The sequence below is a fragment of the Tachypleus tridentatus genome, chromosome 3 (assembly GCF_004210375.1).
Source record: "Tachypleus tridentatus isolate NWPU-2018 chromosome 3, ASM421037v1, whole genome shotgun sequence".
NCBI classification, from domain to species: Eukaryota; Metazoa; Arthropoda; class Merostomata; order Xiphosura; family Limulidae; genus Tachypleus; species Tachypleus tridentatus.
Genome location: NC_134827.1, coordinates 63,061,524 through 63,082,893, shown reverse-complemented (window position 1 = coordinate 63,082,893; position 21,370 = coordinate 63,061,524). Strand labels below are relative to the sequence as shown.

The 21,370-nt window shown below is 37.9% G+C and overlaps 1 protein-coding gene across 3 annotated transcripts in view; it reads left to right on the top strand.

The window, feature by feature from the left end:
• Positions 1-21,370, top strand: part of LOC143246979 (zinc finger homeobox protein 3-like) — a 211,599-nt gene that overhangs the window by 49,818 nt on the left and 140,411 nt on the right. The window contains exon 1 of one of the 3 annotated variants that reach the window (XM_076494257.1): positions 8,287-8,442. The exons of 1 other annotated variant lie outside the window; for it this stretch is intronic. The gene's annotated coding sequence lies outside the window, so the exon portion shown is untranslated. Of the gene's footprint in view, positions 1-8,286; positions 8,443-9,097; positions 9,548-21,370 lie in introns of those variants that run through there. One more of the 3 variants, XM_076494258.1, reaches the window with a different exon arrangement.

Below are 21,370 nucleotides of genomic sequence, written 5' to 3'. Positions count from 1 at the left end.
TTGTCTTCAGTCAGCAGTTTCTACATGATACTGTTGACCAGTTGTCTTCACTCAGCAGTTTCTACATGATACTGTTGACCAGTTGTCTTCACTCAACAGTTTCTACATGATACTGTTGACCAGTTGTCTTCACTCAACAGTACTGTTGACCAGTTGTCTTCACTCAACAGTTCCTTCACGATACTGTTGACCAGTTGTCTTCACTCAAAGAGTTTCTACATGATACTGTTGAACAGTTGTCTTCCCGAAAGTTCATCACACCAAGAACAACTGTGTAAGAAAACACTTGAGTTGATCTGTCCTTAATTTAAGCAACAGGTTTCGAACTCTCACTTAGAAACGTTCTTCACACGAAATATTGCATTCTCATACTTTACTTACGAGACAAATTGCATTGTAATTTTATTGTTCTTGTTTACAATTTTGAATATATTTCATGATATTTTATACAGTGACGTACAGACATATATTACTGTTGTAATTTATTTTCTGCTAAGAAGTCAAGTAATAGGCGGAACATTTATCTGCTATAGAGAATATAACGTTCTTCTGTACTATTAAAATGTTCAAGATTGTCTCAGCCACGTGTGTAAATCACCACAAAATTTAAACAGCATTTGAAACACCACAATAAAACACCACTTGGAGAACCATTTTAAGACACCACGATGAAACATCAATCTAAGAACCCTTCTTAGACACCGAAATAGAGTTTCAATCTGATTACCAAACAAACACATAGCATGAAGCAGTTACAACCACATAGAGAAGTCTTTTCAAAATGTGGAAAACGGATAAAAACTTTGAAATTGTGAGATGAGTTCGATTTTAGTTGGAAAACCTTTCTCGGCACTCTAGTTGTAATTACTGTTTGTTTGTTTTTTGAATTTCGCGCAAAGCTACTCGAGGGCTATCTGCTCTAGCCATCCCTAATTTAGCAGTGTAAGACTAGGGGGAAGGCAACTAGTCATCACCACCCACCGACAAGCATGTTTTGGTGCGACCGGAATTCGAACCCGCAACCCTCGGATTACGAGTCGAACGCATTAACACGCTTGGCCATGCCGGGCCTGTAATTACTGTATTATCATCTGGTAGAGCGAGATATCAAATTTGTGCACACGTAATCCATAACATTCCGAGTAATTCTTTATTTTAATAGGTTCTGTCTAGACTGTAGTTTAATTTTCATATTTTTATTAATAGTACTTTATTGGGTGTTGGGTGGAAGGAATAGGACACGACAACTGTGTAAAGAAATAGTAATTTTTTATAATAATTTTAAATCATTGGAGCTCTCATAATTGATTTCACTTGTATTACATATTAGAGTTTTTTGGGGTTTGTTTTTTTTTACAGTTGAATCACGTGTGGTCCCATTGTAGTCTGGTTCGTGGAAACGACGATGAGATAGATTTGTCTCCTTGTTTAAGTATGTGCTCGCTGTGGTACTAAATGGGACCTTAAAGCGCTTTATCCACGTGATACATCGTACATGTCAGCGCTGATTGTTCGTACATGTAACAGTGAAAAATGAAACGTCTCCATTTGCCTGGATCTTTCTGAGGGCGTGGCAAAACCTTTCAGCTTGATACACGTTTCATTTATTTATTTTTTCCTCCCTGGTCAAGAGAGAATGCATGCATTCACTTTTCAGCCAGCAGCAGCGTGCGTGAGTGACCTCTACTGCCGTTTTGTGCTTCTACTAAAACTGACGCGTATTCGAGACACCTGCTTGACCCACTGTAATCTTCAGTTGTCGAAGCGACCATCACTCTACAAGGTTTTTTCTCTTGACCCCCACATTTTCTGTCTTTGAAAGAACAACAATAATAAAAAACTGCCTCACGCGATAACCCTTTAAATGTAACGGTTTCCTGGAGTCTCCACTGCCACGTGCACTCCACTGCAAAAGTCTCTTCCTCTTCTCATATCTCAATGACCTTTTTGTGTGTTTGTGTTTGATTCGCTCACACGTACACTGATTCCGACTGACCTTCATCGGGATGATTTCGTGTCTAACTTTTTTCGTTTTTGGTTTTAATTTGAGTGAGTGCGGTAACTTTTTTCCCTTAGACTAATTTGCGACGAGGCTTAACTGCTGAGGCACGAGCCTACCTGAAGCATCCCAGTGACCAAAGAACGGGACACTGACGTGTTTGTAATACATTCTACGTACACGGGTCCACCTATGCGTTATATCACTACGTAGTTTGAAACCCGCCGTATAGAAAAGTGTTAGGAAATCATCGTTTTCCATGCAGCTCGCCTTTACCAGGTTTTAATATTTCGTTTTAAACTACGATAAAGATAAGCCCGATTTTAGGCCCGACATGAGACGATCTCCCGTATATTAATTTTTTCTTCACAACATTTATTTTCCCATTTCTAGGTTACGAGGACTTTCACCTCCCCCAAGCACGGATGTGGGTGGGTTTCTTTTTTTTTATCCTTTTTTTGTTTCGGACAAGTATGTTGCAGCACGAGCCACTGTCCTTTCTCAACGTGAACCAGCGAACTGTGGTTGCGTGAGGCATGAAGTGATAGAGACAAAAGATTATAGTGTGTTAGTAGGAGTGTCCTAAACACTTACTCGCACGATGTAGCGTTCCGCAAATAGTCCTCTCTTCGGTTCTGTAGAAGCGTATCCGTATTTTTTGCTCTCTGTTTTTACAACCTTCTAATGCTTTTTTATAACCTGCATGACCTGAAATACAACAAGACAAAGCAAATTTCTGCACGATTTTGCACGTTTTTATTACAATTTAGTTGTTAGTATATTTACAACTGCTAGAACCAAATAATTAAACTTCATCTGATACAGAAATCACGTGTTTTTTTTAGCTGTTGAATTAATTACGTTGTTATTACACTGCTACCCGACAATCTGTATAAAAAAAGAACAATTGCCTGTACGCCGTTCAAGGTATTTTTGCTCCAAATTAAAACTAGTGACTCTGAGAGATTAATTACGTGACACCAATGTTCGAGACTTAAACAACAGCTTAAAGAATTGTGCAATGTGTCACTATTCCAGATTGTAAACAGTGGTACTAAGACTTTGTGCAATGTGTCACTACTCCAGATTGTAAACAGTGGTACTAAGACTTTGTGCAATGTGTCACTACTCCACAATGTAAACAGTGGTACTAAGACTTTGTGCAATGTGTCATTACTCCACACTGTAAACAGTGGTACTAAGACTTTGTGCAATGTGTCACTACTCCACACTGTAAACAGTGGTACTAAGACTTTGTGCAATGTGTCATTACTCCACACTGTAAACAGTGGTACTAAGACTTTGTGCAATGTGTCACTACTCCAGATTGTAAACAGTGGTATCAAGAAGGTGTATCACTACTCCACACTGTAAACAGTGGTACTAAGACTTTGTGCACTGTGTCACTACTGCACACTGTAAACAGTGTTACTAAGAGGTTGTGCAATGTGTCACTACTCCACACTGTAAACAGTGGTACTAAGACTTTGTGCAATGTGTCGCTATTCCACACTGTAAACAGTGGTACTAAGACTTTGTGCAATGTGTCACTACTCTACACTGTAAACAGTGGTGTCAAGAAGGCGTATCACTACTCCACACTGTAAACAGTGGTACTAAGACTTTGTGCAATCTGTCATTACTCCACACTGTAAACAGTGGTACTAAGAGGTTGTGCAATGTGTCACTACTCCACACTGTAAACAGTGGTATCAAGAAGGTGTATCACTACTCCACACTGTAAAGTGGTACTAATACTTTGTGCAATGTGTCACTACTCCACACTGTAAACAGTGGTACTAAGACTTTGTGCAATGTGTCACTACTCCACACTGTAAACAGTGGTATCAAGAAGGTGTATCACTACTCCACACTGTAAAGTGGTACTAAGACTTTGTGCAATGTGTCACTACTCCACACTGTAAACAGTGGTACTAAGAGGTTGTGCAATGTGTCACTACTGCACACTGTAAACAGTGGTACTAAGACTTTGTGCAATGTGTCACTACTCCACACTCTAAACAGTGTTTCTAAGAGGTTGCGCAATGTGTCACTACCCCACACTGTAAACAGTGTTATTAAGACTTTGTGCAATGTGTCACTACTCCACACTGTAAACAGTGTTACTAAGACTTTGTGCAATGTGTCACTACTTCACACTGTAAACAGTGGTACTAAGACTTTGTGCAATGTGTCACTACTCCACACTGTAAACAGTGGTACTAAGACTTTGTGCAATGTGTCACTAATCCACATTGTAAACAGTGGTACTAAAACTTTGTGCAATGTGTCACTACTCCACACTGTAAACAGTGGTACTAAGACTTTGTGCAATGTGTCACTACTGCACACTGTAAACAGTGTTACTAAGAGGTTGTGCAATGTGTCACTACTCCACACTGTAAACAGTGTTACTAAGACTTTGTGCAATGTGTCACTACTCCACACTGTAAACAGTGGTGCTAAGACTTTGTGCAATGTGTCACTACTGCACACTGTAAACAGTGTTACTAAGAGGTTGTGCAATGTGTCACTACTCCACACTGTAAACAGTGGTACTAAGACTTTGTGCAATGTGTCATTACTCCACACTGTAAACAGTGGTACTAAGACTTTGTGCAATGTCTCACTACTGCACACTGTAAACAGTGTTACTAAGAGGTTGTGCAATGTGTCACTACTCCACAATGTAAACAGTGTTACTAAGACTTTGTGCAATGTGTCACTACTCCACACTGTAAACAGTGGTACTAAGACTTTGTGCAATGTGTCATTACTCCACACTGTAAACAGTGGTATCAAGAAGGTGTATCACTACTGCACACTGTAAAGTGGTACTAAGACTTTGTGCAATGTGTCACTACTCCACACTGTAAATAGTGCTACTAAGACTTTGTGCAATGTGTCACTACTCCACACTGTAAACAGTGGTACTAAGACTTTGTGCAATGTGTCATTACTCCACACTGTAAACAGTGGTACTGAGACTTTGTGCAATGTGTCACTACTGCACACTGTAAACAGTGGTACTGAGACTTTGTGCAATGTGTCACTACTGCACACTGTAAACAGTGTTACTAAGAGGTTGTGCAATGTGTCACTACTCCACACTGTAAACAGTGGTACTAAGACTTTGTGCAATGTGTCATTACTCCACACTGTAAACAGTGGTACTAAGACTTTGTGCAATGTGTCACTACTGCACACTGTAAACAGTGTTACTAAGAGGTTGTGCAATGTGTCACTACTCCACAATGTAAACAGTGTTACTAAGACTTTGTGCAATGTGTCACTACTCCACACTGTAAACAGTGGTACTAAGACTTTGTGCAATGTGTCATTACTCCACACTGTAAACAGTGGTATCAAGAAGGTGTATCACTACTCCACACTGTAAAGTGGTACTAAGACTTTGTGCAATGTGTCACTACTCCACACTGTAAACAGTGGTACTAAGACTTTGTGCAATGTGTCATTACTCCACACTGTAAACAGTGGTATCAAGAAGGTGTATCACTACTCCACACTGTAAAGTGGTACTAAGACTTTGTGCAATGTGTCACTACTCCACACTGTAAACAGTGTTACTAAGACTTTGTGCAATGTGTCACTACTCCACACTGTAAACAGTGTTACTAAGATTTTGTGCAATGTGTCACTACTCCACACTGTAAACAGTGGTACTGAAACTTTGTGCAATGTGTCACTACTGCACACTGTAAACAGTGGTACTAAGAAGTTGTGCAATGTGTTATTACTCCTGGCTTTAAACAGTGTTGCTAAAAGATTGTGCAATGTGTCACTACTCCAAACTAGACAACAATTCCAAGTACTTCTATAATCTATTGTACAGTAAAACCTGTCTGAGCCGGAAACTCCATGGAGGGGACCTGTACAAGCCGGAAACTTCAATATTTTGTTGCATTATCTTAAGATTTCTCTTATAAAACGCCCTCTATATGGCGGAACCTCCGTAACGCGTAGGGAAAACTATCTTCCACATACCTCATCTATCAACAAGTTGGATTAGAACCTGAGTAAGGCAGAGAAAATGTTTTTGATTAAATATTAATTTCTTATTTAATTAATATTTTTTTTAAATATTAATAAATTCTCGGACATTTTGTTACAGTGAGTATTGGTTAATCTCATTATGTTCTTTTTTTCTGCCGTCATTATTCCAGAGGTCGCTATTCCAAAGAATAATTGACTGTACTTTTGGTCAGTCTGATGGAAAACTAGATAATCCATGGGTAATAAGTAAAAGTGAAAATCCGCGCTGTTTTAAAAATGTAAGGAAGAATCAGCTTCCTGTGGAACGGAAAGTGAATAATAAAACATGGATGACAAGTGTTATATTAGAGGGATTTTTGAACAAATTAAACAAAAGAATGGGACAAGAAAATATGAATATTCTACTTTTCCTAGATAATGCAACTTGTTAACCAAAAGTTCAACTTTCAAATGTTTGTTTAGTCTTTCTACCTTCTTGTACAACGTCAGTTCTATAGCCACAAGATAATGGAATTATACAGTAAGAGAGTATTTAAAATGACCATGAAAATTGACGTGTTAGATGTAATTGTATTTTTAAGTCATCCAATCAAATACAGAAAATATGAATGTGTAATAAAGTGTTTTAAAAACTGTAGATTTATTCTTGATAATGGTGGAGATTGTGAAGAAGTTGTTTGTTATGATGATTCTAATGAAATACAAACTCTGACTGAGAAGATTGATGCAGATGATTCTGTAAACGCAGAAAGTTTTGTGAACGTTGATAAGAATGTTTTAACAGAAACTGATTTAAAATCTATAAAAGAATCACAAGATGGTAACAGTGTAGGAGATTCAGGAGATGAACAAAATGGAAAAGATAGTGAGGAAATAGAAATTCCCACTTCATCACAAGTGTTAAGTTATATTAACACCATCAAATTGTATGTAAAAATGAAGGGGAAAATGAATGAAAAGTTCGTAGAATTGGCGTTCTCTTTTAACCACATGAGAAAGCCTGTTAAAAAAACGAAACAGTTGAAACTGGACACTTTGTTAAAATAAATCTTAAGATATTGTGTACTTATGTATATTTTGAATGTCCATTTTTGTTCTTATTATAATAAATATAACATAATATTCACAAACGTCTTACTTCCCTTGAGTCAAGCAAGTATAACGTTCCGCTAAAAAATTACACATAATTTAGAAAATGAATGTTCTCTGTCTGAGCCGGAAAACCTGCTTAAGCCGGACATTTTAGTCGGTTTCGTGCAATTTCGCCTTAGACAGGTTTTACTGTATTTCCAGCTAAGAACGATAGCCCCATTAAGTTCTGTTATAATTGTTTGCGTGTGAATTTACAGACGATATACAAACAAATAGAGCGATTATTTTTGAACCTTTACTAACTCACTATAGGGGGCGTATGTGTGTTAAGTTCACTCGTCTTACCAAGAAAGACGGATTGCAGTTTTGATCCCTTTGTTGTTCTTCAAAGATGTTACTGTTTTGTTTTCGTGTTTTTCTTCTATCAACTTGAAAAAAAATTGTTTATTTGTTTTAAAATGGTTGTTTTATTTTTTGAATTTCGCACAAAGCTACTCGAGGGCTATTTGTGCTAGCCTTCCCTAATTTAGTAGTGTAAGACTAGAGGGAAGGCAGATAGTCATCACCACCCACCACCAACTCTTGGGCTACTCTTTTACCAACGAATAGTGGGATTGACCGTGACATTATAACACTCACACGACTGAAAAGGCGAGCATGTTTGGTGTGAAAGGGATGCGAACCTGCGCCCCTGAGATTACGAGTCGCACGCCTTAACACGCTTGGCCATGCCGGGCCGTTTTAGGATGGATGGCAGGTTCATCACTAAGTATTACAGCATTTTCTAACCGTCCAAAGAAAGATGAAAGATCCGATTAAACGTCAGTTAGAGTTAAAAGACAATGTGTTTATAAGTATTCGTTTTTTCATATGTAGTAACTCGTTTTTTATTTGAAAAAACAACAATGAAGCTTTACTTGATGATTGGTGCTTCAGTAGGCGGCTAGCTGTCAATATTATCACTTCGTGAACATGACGGGTTACATAAAAAAACAACAACATGGGTATGTACGTTCTCTTTATATGTGGATGAATCTATGCACGGTTTTAACTGGTGTTACATCTTTCGCACATGCGCTTCGCTGGTCTACTGGAGACACAATAGATGGCAGTCGTGCATCATGTGTTTGTGCATCCATAAAGGTGTCGGTATTTCATATCTTGTAGTTCAGTCACTACACGCGCGTCGAGCACAAATGGTGTAATGGTGGCGTGATAGAAGGCAGCAGGCGGAGCTGCAGTGTTCGGGAAGTGCTTATGACAGACAGGGCATACCGACGGGACTTTGCAAATGAAACTGTATTTGTATGGCAACCCAGTGCTAATAGGATAACAAGGTTAGGCCTAAATGTATACCTTAGATGAATTTGTTTGCTGGTTTGTTTGTTTTTTTATATTTAAGCGAAACGTGTTGGTAAGCCGAGAAGAAAGTTTATCACTGAGTGTACTGCTCGTTTGTTTGTTTGTTCGTTGTTGTTTTTATATCTATTGTTGTTGCATGTAAATAAACTAAATAGACGTTTGTATTAAAAATCGTGATATATTATTTAATATATTCAAACGGCTTAAGTTGCTCGAAGCCCTATGGAGCGCTAAACATAGTTGTATTTTTGTACTTTATGTATACAAATATATATACAAATAAAAGTATGGCAGACCGAAACAACCAAAACCTTGTGCGTCGACGAGGTTCTAGTTTTTTAAAGAGGTGAAATGTGTTCATTCAGCTTGATTTTTATACCAACCCACGGTTCAGTTAACATCTTTAGGCCTAAAAATAGCCTTATTGATGGACCTCTGAAATGTGCCTAGCAGAATGAAACCAGCCAATAGTATGATTGATGTTGTTTGCTCATATGTGATCAGCCATTGGCTGAAAGCCTCATCTTGAGAAATAATTATGACCAATATGCAGATACTCTTAGTACGTGACAGGAGGGCCGCGCACAGTGTGATGCTCGCGTTTGTGTTCGATGTTCGCGTACCAAAAGTCGCTCGTGTCTCGCAGTGCTCGTGTTCGGCTCGTTCTCTGCGCACCCGAGCATCATTCTGCGCCCCAGTCGGAGCTGTGCCATCATGCTATCCCAGGTTTGAATGCCTCTGTGTCTGTGCGTGTTTCCTCGTACGTTAGTCAGGTGTAGAAAACCTATGTAAATAGAAAACAAACAAAACCAGTCAGGTTTAAAACCCCAAAACTTATTTTAATAGGAAATAAAACCTCGTATTAAGCGAGCGGTCTCTACTGATCGGAGATACATTAAAAAAATTTTTTTCTTTACTGGCACATGAACAAAGTTTCTTGTACGAGATTGGTAGGTTACTTTAGTTTCATCATAATTCTTGGGATATCCTGGCGTCCACAGTCTCGAACTGATATGAGATTCGGCGTGACCACGAGCTCAACTTACACTCTTTGTAGAAGTTCTCTCCCATCTGAAACTGGTGAGGCAAATATATATTGAAATATATTTTACTAACAACTGTTAGAAATAAAACGTTTCATATAATTTCAACATTTTACCATTAATGAACATGGGTAAATTTGTGGAACGTAAACTACGTGTACGTATAATGAACGTGAGGAACTCTATTGAAAGTTCCTCTCCCATTATTTATTGGTAAAAGAGTTGGCGGTGGGTGGTGAGGACGAGCTACCTTCTCTCTAGTCTTACACTGCTAAATTAGGGACGGCTAGGGTTGATAGCTCCTCGTGTAGCTTCGCGCAAAATTCATCAAGAAGCAAACATACCTTGTAGTTCGTCATGTTTGTTTTGAGTAAATATTAATGTATTATGAAACTGATACCAGTTTCCCCTGCGATGACGTACAAATCTTATTCGTGTAGTAAAACATCATGTAAATATATTATCACATGAGATGTACACTCGTGATCTAACACAGTGAATAAAGTGAGTTACGAGATAGTTAATGTTTGTTACTCAGTTCCTTTAAAATTAATATAAAAAAGTGATTTTGGAGTATTATTTTGTTATTTTTGTTTATTTTTCGAATAATATTTTTATTTCTTCAAGGGTTTTTTTTTCTTGTGATTCCATTATTTGAACTAATTTATGTTTATATTTGAACTACTTTATGTTTATATTTATGTTACATTGTCTACTACATTAATATCAACTCAGGCCCGGGCAAGTGTTTATTAACTGTGTTTTTGGACGTTAAATTTTACTCTTTGTGTTGTTACAGCTTAATAAATTGTTTGTTGAACCTTGGTTTCAGCTGAGTGTTATGTTAAACCATCGTGTAGTAAAACATTATGTAAATATATTATCGTTTTGTTCGTTTCTTTTTAAATTAAACGTTATACATTAAAGATACAGTTTGTCCAAGGTTACTATTTATTTATTCAGGCTTAATATTTTTCCTTAAATCTTTAACTGTTGAAATTCATCGTGGTGAGAACAATCTTTCCGTGCCAGAAGCTCAAACTGCAGAGTAGTGGGTCAGCGGTAAATAACAGATTTGATAAACTCCGAGATTCGATTTCCTGAGGTGAACAGAGAACAGGTAGCGAGCCCATTGTATAGTTGTGCGTTCGAACACCAGTACAGGAACCGTACACTTAAATGCTTTATAGATTTTGATTCAGGTCTCAACTTGTAGCATGAGGAAGCAGATTCTCACAACTAGAGATTTAACTGTATGTGTATAAACCACTGTTTTATTAACAAATGACGTGTAACATATACGTTTGGTAAATAAATAAGTTACTAAAGATTTTGATAACTGTATAGTTTGTTTGTTTTCAATCTTGCGGAAAGCTACTCGGGGATTATCTGCTCTAACCGTCACTAATTTCGAAGTGATAGACCAAAAGGTTTGGTTTGAATTTCGCGCAAAGCTACACGAGGGCTATCTGCGCTAGCCGTTCCTAATTTAGCAGTGTAAGACTAGAGAGAAGGGAGCGACTCATCATCACCGACCGCCAACTCTTGGGCTACTCTTTTACCAACTAATAATGGGATTGACTGTTACATTATAACGCCCTCACGGCTAAAAGGGCGAGCATGTTTGGCGCGACGGGGATGCGAACCCACCACCATCGGATTATGAGTCGCACGCCTTTACCCACCTGGCCATGCCGGGCCTACATGCGAAGTACCATACGTAAATTATTATATTTTAATTACATATGATCGTATCTCCCGTAGGAAACAACTTATAGAATATAGCCCAACTAGACAGATTAAGATGTATTGATTTATATACAAATAAGACACAAAATGGGGCATCTGTTCTATTCTCATCCTTCCCGTGTTGGTTTAGCTCATCATAACCTGCACAATGAACCAACGTGGCTCTAGTTAATAATTTGCAAATAATTAGGACAGCATATATTAAACCAGAGGTCGCCAGTTTGCAGCATATACGTCATCATGATGGCGAGTTAGTAATTATAAACAGTTTGTTCAGAGCAATTTACAGATCGGGTGTTGTTGTGCACCCTCGGATTTTTACTGCTAACCAAAGAAAATGTCACGTATTAGGACTAACCCAGTTACGGTGCCATACATGATTACCTTATATCCGATTACACTGTTGTAAGTCATGACCTTTCGCCCAATTACACTTTTGTAGTTGATGACTTGTTTGCTCAAAGGCTTAATTACTTAAACTGGTTATATGAAAAACAAGGACATTTTAAGTGGTTTGACGACAAAGATCACAGTATGTTTCTTTATTACGAGTTTCTGTTGAAGATGTAACCACGGTATTAACTGATGCACATGATAGAAGTAATTCCCTCCAATTAAAGTGACGTTGTACATATTCACACCTGTCCAGGCAACGTTACATAACATTTATAAGTGTTATAATATAACTCAGAGATGGGTTTTCAGCCGTTTCGTGTGCGTTTGGGAACAATTTATTGGATGTACCAAAAAGGACCGTCCTCGTTGTTGTTGGATCAGATATTCCACTTCATTCAATAGGACTTTTTTCTAAATCGAAAGTCCGACACAGTTACACTGCATCAGTTCAACACACACCTCGGCTTCGTTCATTACAAAATAGTCGGATATTTGGAAGTTTGAAACAGTAGATCTAATTGACCGTTGTTGTAGTAAATGATGGACTTATCCCTTTGGAAGTTTGAAACAGTAGATCTTCTAACTGACCGTTGTTGTAGTAAATGACGGACTTATCCCTTTGGAAGTTTGAAACAGCAGATCTTCTAACTGACCGTTGTTGTAGTAAATGATGGACTTATCCCTTTGGAAGTTTGAAACAGTAGATCTTCTAACTGATCGTTATTGTAGTAAATGATGGACTTATCCCTCCCGGCATTCAGTCGAAACGGAAATAGATGTATTATTTGAATATTTTTGTATATCCATCAGAGCAAGATATAATACGTATACATAGTTTATTATTAAACATGTCTACGTTAATATTTGACTGTTAGCTGAATTATTTTTTTTACTGACTTAGTTATTCCTCAGTCATTATTCTAAGTGTCAAAAATGCATCTGTGCTCTGTCCAGCACGGGTATCGAAACCCGATTTTTAGCGTTGTAATTCCTCAGACATACCGCTGAGCCACTTGAGGGCTGTATTTTATTAAGCATCAGTACAATGTCAAGGACTCCAACGATAAATGAATCGTTGGTCCTAGCACACAGCTGTTGACTGAAGAGTGGTAACCTACCGATAGGCTGTCCAGCATGATGACCACTGGATCTCGCCTTTCTGAAGCCCAAAATAATAAAGTATCGCAATATGCACTTAAATCAACTTATCAGTATTTTGCTGTTTATCTACAGCCCTGAATATATAATAATGTATGGCACTAGCCTCACTTGATTGAAAGTTTCGTTTTCAGTTACGATTAATGTGCGTGATACTTAATATCCTCAGAGGGTGGAGGTAGGGTTAAAATGGAGGATCTTCGCCCTACTTTATGAGGACGATCCCTGAAAATTGTACAAGAACGATGTGCAACACGATTAACAATAACGGTATTCACATACAAAGTTTCTTTTTACAATCATTTTAACTAAATTCGAATCACTTCTCTTACATTCCTCACACCCCTTATTCCAATAATGCCTCTGCTTTTACTCAGTCACCCAGTATGGTAGGTTAAATAGAGTTTTTGGAAATCCTTTTGATAACTTGAATCGTCAATTTTTCTTGGCGCCATCTATCTTCAGATAAAATGGCAACACGTGAATCCTTGGTAGCATACATCTTCAAAAAGATGGCAGTATATGCTTCTCGCTATGCACATCTAATACAGTGAGCACGCAATGGCCTGCAACGTTTGTCGCCAAGGCGCACACGCTGTTATCGTAAATTGTTTATAGTTATAGGGTTAACATTTTACTTGGTGTGTCCGCAGGGTGGCGTGGTAGTAGAGTGGGAAGTTTGCGATTTCACATAATTTTCGCTTATCGCTTGCATTAGCAAATATTTTGCCAACTGTAACGAGTTTCGAATGTTTTATCTGGTTCAACGTGTAGGTGTTTCTCCGCAGACAAATAGAGGCAGCTTGAGAATTATAATTATCTAAACGGTCCCTCAACAATCACGTGATCAGTCATATAATATCGAGGATCACGACCACGAGTAATTAACTTAGGTAACGACCCCTCACACCCATCATTGTCGATTCTTTTTCAGCCAGAAGGTCCAGGGTCTTTCTGCAAGATTTGTTTGTCTCTAACCAAGATTTATTACAAACAAGGAAATTGTAGCTTTTTGGACATTTTTATGGTTGTCTTTAATGTCTTTTTCTTTAGGACCTGAAAGATTTTAAGATAATGTTTTTGTTGTTTTTTCAGTTGAATTTCAGTTAAGGCATTCGTGACTGAACTGTTAAACGGCCTTAGTACTCTGAAGTGAGTTTCATGAATTTGAAGAAACGTCAGTTGGTAAATATCCTTCCACAATGCAGTTAAACCAATTCGGTTTAATTGCGTTGACCAGAAACAACAATGTTCAACCTGCCATTATAGCGTCACTAGGTTAGGAAAAATAATCCTATCGTGTTTTTTTTAACCTGGTATATGATAGATTTTCTATTCTTCACATCACCACGTTCTAACTGGTCGTGCGCGTCGAGTTGTGTTTATTGAAGTATAGGGTGATTATGAGTTTTCTTGAATTTCGTGCAAATCTCCACGAGGACAATCGGTGCTAACCGTCTCTGATTATGAAGTGTTGAACTACGGGGAAAGCACAGGTAGTCAGTCACCCAACATCGCCAGTCACCAACAAAGTATCATCTGTTATGTTTAGGCTTTTCAGATTAAATATTTGCGATCTTCCCTGTGTCTCTGGTGAAACTTAGTCTCACTGGGACAGAGAGTTTTTAAGACCGTTTCGAACATTTTTTTTTTATAACCACATGATACGTTACTTTAGTGACTTTGAAGGATATTTTATGCAGATTGTCTAATATGTATCCGCCCGTTCAGTCTAGACCCTATAACAGTAAAAACAACTTCAATTATAGACAAACAGCAAGGTTCGTGGCTGCCAAATTATAATCTTTGTTAACACCAATGGACTAGGTGCTGCGTCCACTGCAGGACATCGAATCTCGGATTTAGCTTTACATGTCCACAGACTTACTGCTGTCAGGCTCACCGTAATGCGTAGGGTCCTCTGAATAATATTGTTTCTTCTACACCTCTACTAAGGGTGTATTTAAGGGACTCGATTTTCATTTGTCAACCACACTGGAACCAAAATCGAATTTAATAGGTTTTTAAACTTGTAGTTTGTTGTGTTTTTTTTTTCTTCTAAATATTTTCGAACGACACTTCCATCACGCCCTCTAGAAGTATACGGGTGAATTTAATAAAGTGAATATTAATCAATTGTTTGTGTGTACACACATATCTAATTTTGAAAAACCAAACTCTGTTGTTTGTTCTAGCTTCAGTATAGTTGTCTGAAAGTACATTGCGGTGTGCGTATGTGTTTGTGTATATATATATATGTACATATAAATTTGTGTATTGCGCTTGCGTATAAATGACTAGAAGAGGTAATGTTACGAAAATATTCAGTTAATAGCATGCGCACCTGCATGTCTGTTTAGCTTTTGAAATATCTGTGATATAACAAAGAATAAACTGGAATATATCAGAATGGAGTGGTTTGGTGATAAGCAGTGTTTTATTACTGCTACGGATGGAGTGTTTAACCTCGGACATCTGCATCCGTGTCCGTAAGTCTCGGAAGAAAAGACTTGATGATTCTTGTGATTCCGTGGGTTAAGTTTTGGTGATTCTTGTGACAATGTTTAAAATATTAGGTCTCGTTTGTGATCTGTTTAACATATCAATTGTTTTTATTTTTTATTCTCGTCAGTAACCTATTTACAAAACACATTTATCCTGGTCACAATAACTTGTTCACAAATATATATTTATCCTGTTCAGTGACCTGTTTACAAAACACATTTATACTGGTCACAATGACTTGTTCACAAAACAAATATTTATTCTGACCAGTGACCTATTTACAAACATATTTATCCTGGTCACAATGACTTGTTTACAAAACAAATATTTATTCTGACCAGTGACCTATTTACAAAACAAATGTTCTTGTCAGTGACCTGTTTAAAAAAACAAATGTTTATTGTGGTCAGTGAACTGTTTACAAAACAAGTATTTATCTTGGTCACCCAGCTATTTGCCAGATTGTATGGACATTTTAATTCTGGCCAGCGAACGATAACCAAATGTGTCGATGTCTGATCCTAGTCAGCAAACTAGTTCCCGAATTTATCCATCTCTTTGTTTTTAGATAATTAAGCTAAATAAACTGATAGAAAGTTTGTTTTCAAGGCTATACAAACAATGCAACATGAAACCATGTCTGACCCCGAATGAGAAAGTTTTTTATCATGTGACCATAATATCGACAACAACGCCTCCTATAAAATTGTTGAGCTTGTAAAGAAAAACAGACAAACTTTGAAAGTTCGAGTACCTGTAGACTTCGCTAGTTTGGGCTAGCGAAAAGGAGAGATCGTGGCACACCTTCCATTGCCGCAAAAATGCGCTCCGCCGTATAGGGCCGTGTGTAGGCAAAAAGAGTGCGATATACTTTATATTTTGATCAGAAAGGTTATTGTAGTTGTTTTTGAATTAAGCACAAAGCTGCACAATGGGCTATCTGTGCTCTAACCACCACAGGTATCAAAACCCGGTTTTTAGCGTTGTAAGTCCGCAGACATACCGCTGAGCCACTGGGGGGGCAAGAGAGTAACATCGGGTTCGTCCGGGAATCGAACCAGGGATCTTTCACACTCGAATAATCAGAAAGGATTAACCCAAGATTTGTCAGTAGTGCCGATAAATGTTTGTCGTTCTTGTACTTTATCCCTTCAAAGTTTTGGTTGTCTGTTCGCGCAGTTAGCTCTTATTATTACAGAGGAAGAATTTTAATATAATTTCGTGTGCGCACTTAAACAATCTTTATTCAGTATGCGCACAGCATTTTAACAACGTTTATATTAAGTGTCTCACAACAAATGTTTTCTGAATGTTTATTTTAATTTATAATCCGAGATCGTAGTCCACGTTTCTTACGACATAATGGTTAGGGTGTTCGACTTACAATTTTTGTATACAGTATTGTAATATGGTGTGGCCTAGTAGTTAGGCGTGAAGGGATGTGGACCGGAGGGTTCGAATTCTGGGTGCGTTATGAAAGTAATATTCGTTTCAAAATCCTTAACAAAGTCGTTTTTGTGGCAGGTGCTTATGACTGACAGTCTTTCTTTTCAGCAACAGATCAAAATTACGACGGTTACACCCAAATCCTAGGAGGTCTCTAACGTAAGGCTCACGTGCGCTTAAGATGGCGCTCAGATGTAAAATTCGTGTAATTGTAGATGGATTTTCATCTCCTGCCTGTCTCAAAATAGTTCGTCGTTTCTCCACTTCAAACAATTATAAATATTGTTTTTTTCGATTGTGTTCACTTACAGATTTTAAAATCAAGATGTGTCATAATTAATTTACGATATTATGAAATTAGTTGTCTCCTCGTCCCTTTGCCTACCCCCTTCCCTCCACAACTCCCTTCGTTTTATTTGTTTGTTGGTAAGTGCAAAGCGACACAACACCTACTACGGGGGGGGGGACTGGATATCCATTTTATTCAGCGTTATAAGTATTCAGGCATACCACTGGGTCACTTAGAGGTAGGGGCAGTAATTCTAAGGGCTTATTACGCTGAAAATCGGGTTTCAATACCTTCGGTGAGGAAGGGACAGATAACCCATTGCGTAGCTTTGCACTTAAGAACAAACGAACAACTGTATTTATTTTATTTAGTTTTTGACAGAACGACAGCTGGTGCCATTTAACTATCGGTTAGGACTTTTTTTTATTTTTGATAAATAAGGTATTTTCTAATAAGAAGCCTATTTTTCAAGTCTGTTCGTTAGCAATAATATTATATGATGCATTGTTTTTAGATGGTAGTTTATTAGTACATAAAAATGATCGCATAAGGGTCTTGATATCCTACTGCTATCATCTAAGCCTATTTTGTACTTGTAATGACGCAAAAATCAATCACGTACGTTAATTTTAATGAGTTGTTAGTCTTTTTTTCTTTCTCAGCTATTCCCTGTAATTCAACATGCGATATGTTATCTCTCGCATTTAGTGGTATAAATGTACATTCAAATGTTATGCAAATACTAAACGTGTGAGTTTTGAATTTTGAGTGTAAGCAGTGAAAATTTGATAGGCATAGATAACGTTTGAGTGTTGGTTATAAAAGTACGGTATTAATGAGTCTGTTTGGTTTAGAAGAATGCCACATTGTGCTATCCGCTGTGTTTACCGGGGAGAATCGAACCCCGAGCTTTAGTTTTGAAATTCCGTAAACTGATCGCTGTTCATTTGGTGCACGTGTGCCCGACCGACATGGCCAGATGGTCAAGACGCTCGACTCGTAATTTCAAGTCGTGGGTGCGAATCCCCTTCACGCCAAACATGCTCGCCCTTTCAGCCGTGGGGCGTCATAATGTGTCGGTGAATCCCACTATTCATTGGTAAAAGAGTAGCCCAAGAGTTGGCGGTGGGTGGTCATGAGTAGCTGCCTTTCCTCTAGTCTTGGACTGTTAAATTATGGACAGCCAGCGCAGATAGCCCTCGTGTAGCTTTGCGCGAAATTCAAAACAAACAAGCTGTTTCAACACCCTGTATACCTAAAACTAACCGAACTATGGCAAATCTGAATTAATTTTCGAAGGTTTATATATTCGGTTTCTTTTTTTTTTGTTTTAAAACTCGCGGGCATTTTTTTAAACCAGTTAAAATAACTGATTTGTCTTCGAATGATGAAATGGCGGGAAAGGATGTTCGTTCGTGTAATCAGCAAATTGAAGAAGAGCAAAATAATTTGTATGTACGTCTGTGTTGATTGGTCAAAATAAACGGTCCTATAAAAGCTCGAAGCAGATGTTTAAAGGCTATAAATATACGTTTTCAAACAACTACATTTTAATACACACTCATATATATATCTATACACGCAGAAACTGCAACCACATTTGTTTCGTGATGAAACAACAACAGATCGTACCACTGGTCTGAACAAGTTTTGACACACCTACATATTTTCCCACAGCATCTTTGATCTCTGGGCTCACAACATGGTACATTGTGAGTGTAATTGTGCTAAAGGTACATTGTGAGTGTAATTGTGCTAAAACTGGAGACATTTTAGGGTTGATTTACAAGATTATCCGTATTTTACGCCTTGCAAGACGCACTTTTTTCTTTAAAAATACCTTGAAAAATACCCATGTATCTTCCAAGAGAAAAGTGATTGTTTAAGGCAAGAGGTTAGGTTAAAGTGTACTCAAAATGGCCTCTCATACATATCATAATTTCGTTACTTACCAATTCTAGTATTTTCAATTGTAGAAAACATTCTACTAATATTGTCTACATATTGTGAAGAATATAATGTATTTGACTGTATTTACTCAGTGGGTTGCAAAAAGGTCAAGGTTATATCAAGGTGTGAGTTGTTGAGTCAAAATATTGTTTTCTCAGAATTGTCTTTCCAAAATTAGGGCTCATCTTTTACGATGTAGCGTCTTATAAGGTATAAAATACGATATTTGGTATTAACTTCCGCTGAAATCTTCCATATCCGTAATCTGACGGTCGCGGGTTCGCATCCCCGTCGCGCTAAACATGCTCGTCCTTTCAACCGTGGGGGCGTTATAACGTAACGGTCAATCCCACTATTCGTTGGTAAACGAGTAGTCCAAGAGTTAGTAGTGGGTGGTGATGACTAGCTGCCTTCCCTCTAGTCTTACGCTGCTAAATTAGGGACGGCTAGCGAAGATAACCCTCGTGTAGCTTTGTGCAAAATTCAAAACAAACAAAACCAAACCGTATATCTCTGTATTTCCTGTTTCCTTCCTGATAAAGGTGTTTTTTTACTGTTTTATTGAAACATTTTTCATTTATTCCATGTTTCAGCAGTTATAATCAGAAGTTATATCCAGTTGTCAGTCATTGAAACTTCATCATTAACCGTCTGCAGATTTGTCTTAGTTCAAACCTCATATTTTTCTGTCTCTTTCTCAACTATTCGTATAGAGGGATTTCCAGACACGGTGTTGTATCGCTACACATATGAAACTTGTAAACGTGAGTGACACCTCTGTTTTTCATTAGTTGTGAGTGAAAGAGATCTGTCATTGTTTATTTTTGTTTACTTCAAGAAAGCGTATTCATATAATGGGATTGTTAATGGAAAGGATCATAGGATACAATAACTTGAATAAGGTGTCTTTAAGGAACCCTTCAATGTTTTACATCACACCCAGTTTGAAAACTACAACTCGAACCGATGTGGAGCAACACCCTCGTTCGCGAAGTAAAGGTTATATGGCTACGAAAGAGAACGGCCCAATCCACCCTCTTCGATCCAAAAAAAAATCCACATCGATGAAACTGGACATATTCATACGTACAGTTAACAATGTATTAAACAAGGATTTGAAGCCTACAAGTTTCCAGAGACAATTAGGATTCACAGGCTGTTTTTAGAAGAAGTTCGAACCTTGGTTTTACCAGTTCTTGCTAAATCTCTCAACTCAGCTTCACCAAACCCTTTCACTTTGAAATCTACATCAACGTGGTCTAAGAAACTGACAATAAGAGCATATTGGAACTTTTGGGACAAATTGAGAAAATGTGTGATCTAGTCGAGCGCGTTCTTTGTGAAACTTTCCGAGAGTGGGGAGGGGGTTCCTTAGTAGTAGTTCATAATGATGGTCATCCAACTAAACGCGATTCACTGCGAAAGAAGTGGTTGCAAGGACAACGCAACGGAAGTTGGGAAATCGTTTCGAAAAGTACAATTAACTCTCAGTGGGCAGACAAATTAAACCAAGTTGCTTGTTTACAAGAAACATGAGCCCCCCCCCCAGTGGTTCAGGGGAATGTCTGCGGACTTACAACGCTAAAAATCGGGTTTCGATACCCGTGGTGGGCAGAGCACAGATAGCCCATTGTGTAGCTTTGGGCTCAATTCAAAAACAAACAAACAAACAAGAAACTTGTGCTCCATTTTTATCGCTTATAAATTTTTATATTTAATCGCGAATCTCATGCGTGAAACTCGAATTGTAGAGAGACTCACGAGCACTCAGGCTCGTAATATTTTTCCTTCTCTACCGATGTTTACCTTGTTGTAATGTTTTCCCATATTTCGCTACCTTTAACCGACTCATTTCCTTACAGCACCAAAGACTGACAGAGATATATGTGATTATATCTTTCTAACGGTTGGCGTACTGGACTGAACCTGATGGTTCATGGTTCGCGACCCGTTGCCGCAAACCGATCTCTACACTTTGAGGCTATTGGTGCGTTACGAGAGTGATGGACAGCTTCACTAGCCAATCATACGAGAGTAGTTTCAAGAGTTGCCAATGACTGCTGTTCATTAACCGTTTTTCTACAAAATTCCCTTTTAAAAGATGATTAAACAGTATTCAGAATACAAACATATTCGTTATTTTTCGTGAATGGTTTAATGTATTTTATTCGGTTTTAGGGACAATAAGATAGTTGTATTCAATTCGAACCAGACGATGAAGCCTAGTTTGCATTTTAACAATTGAATATATCAAATAGAAAATTGAATTTGTTCCTACAGTCTATAATTAACTGAAGAGAAGTCATATTTTATACAGGTTTTATGGATTACACTTCCAGGCCATCTTGCCGTTTCAAGACACGTATG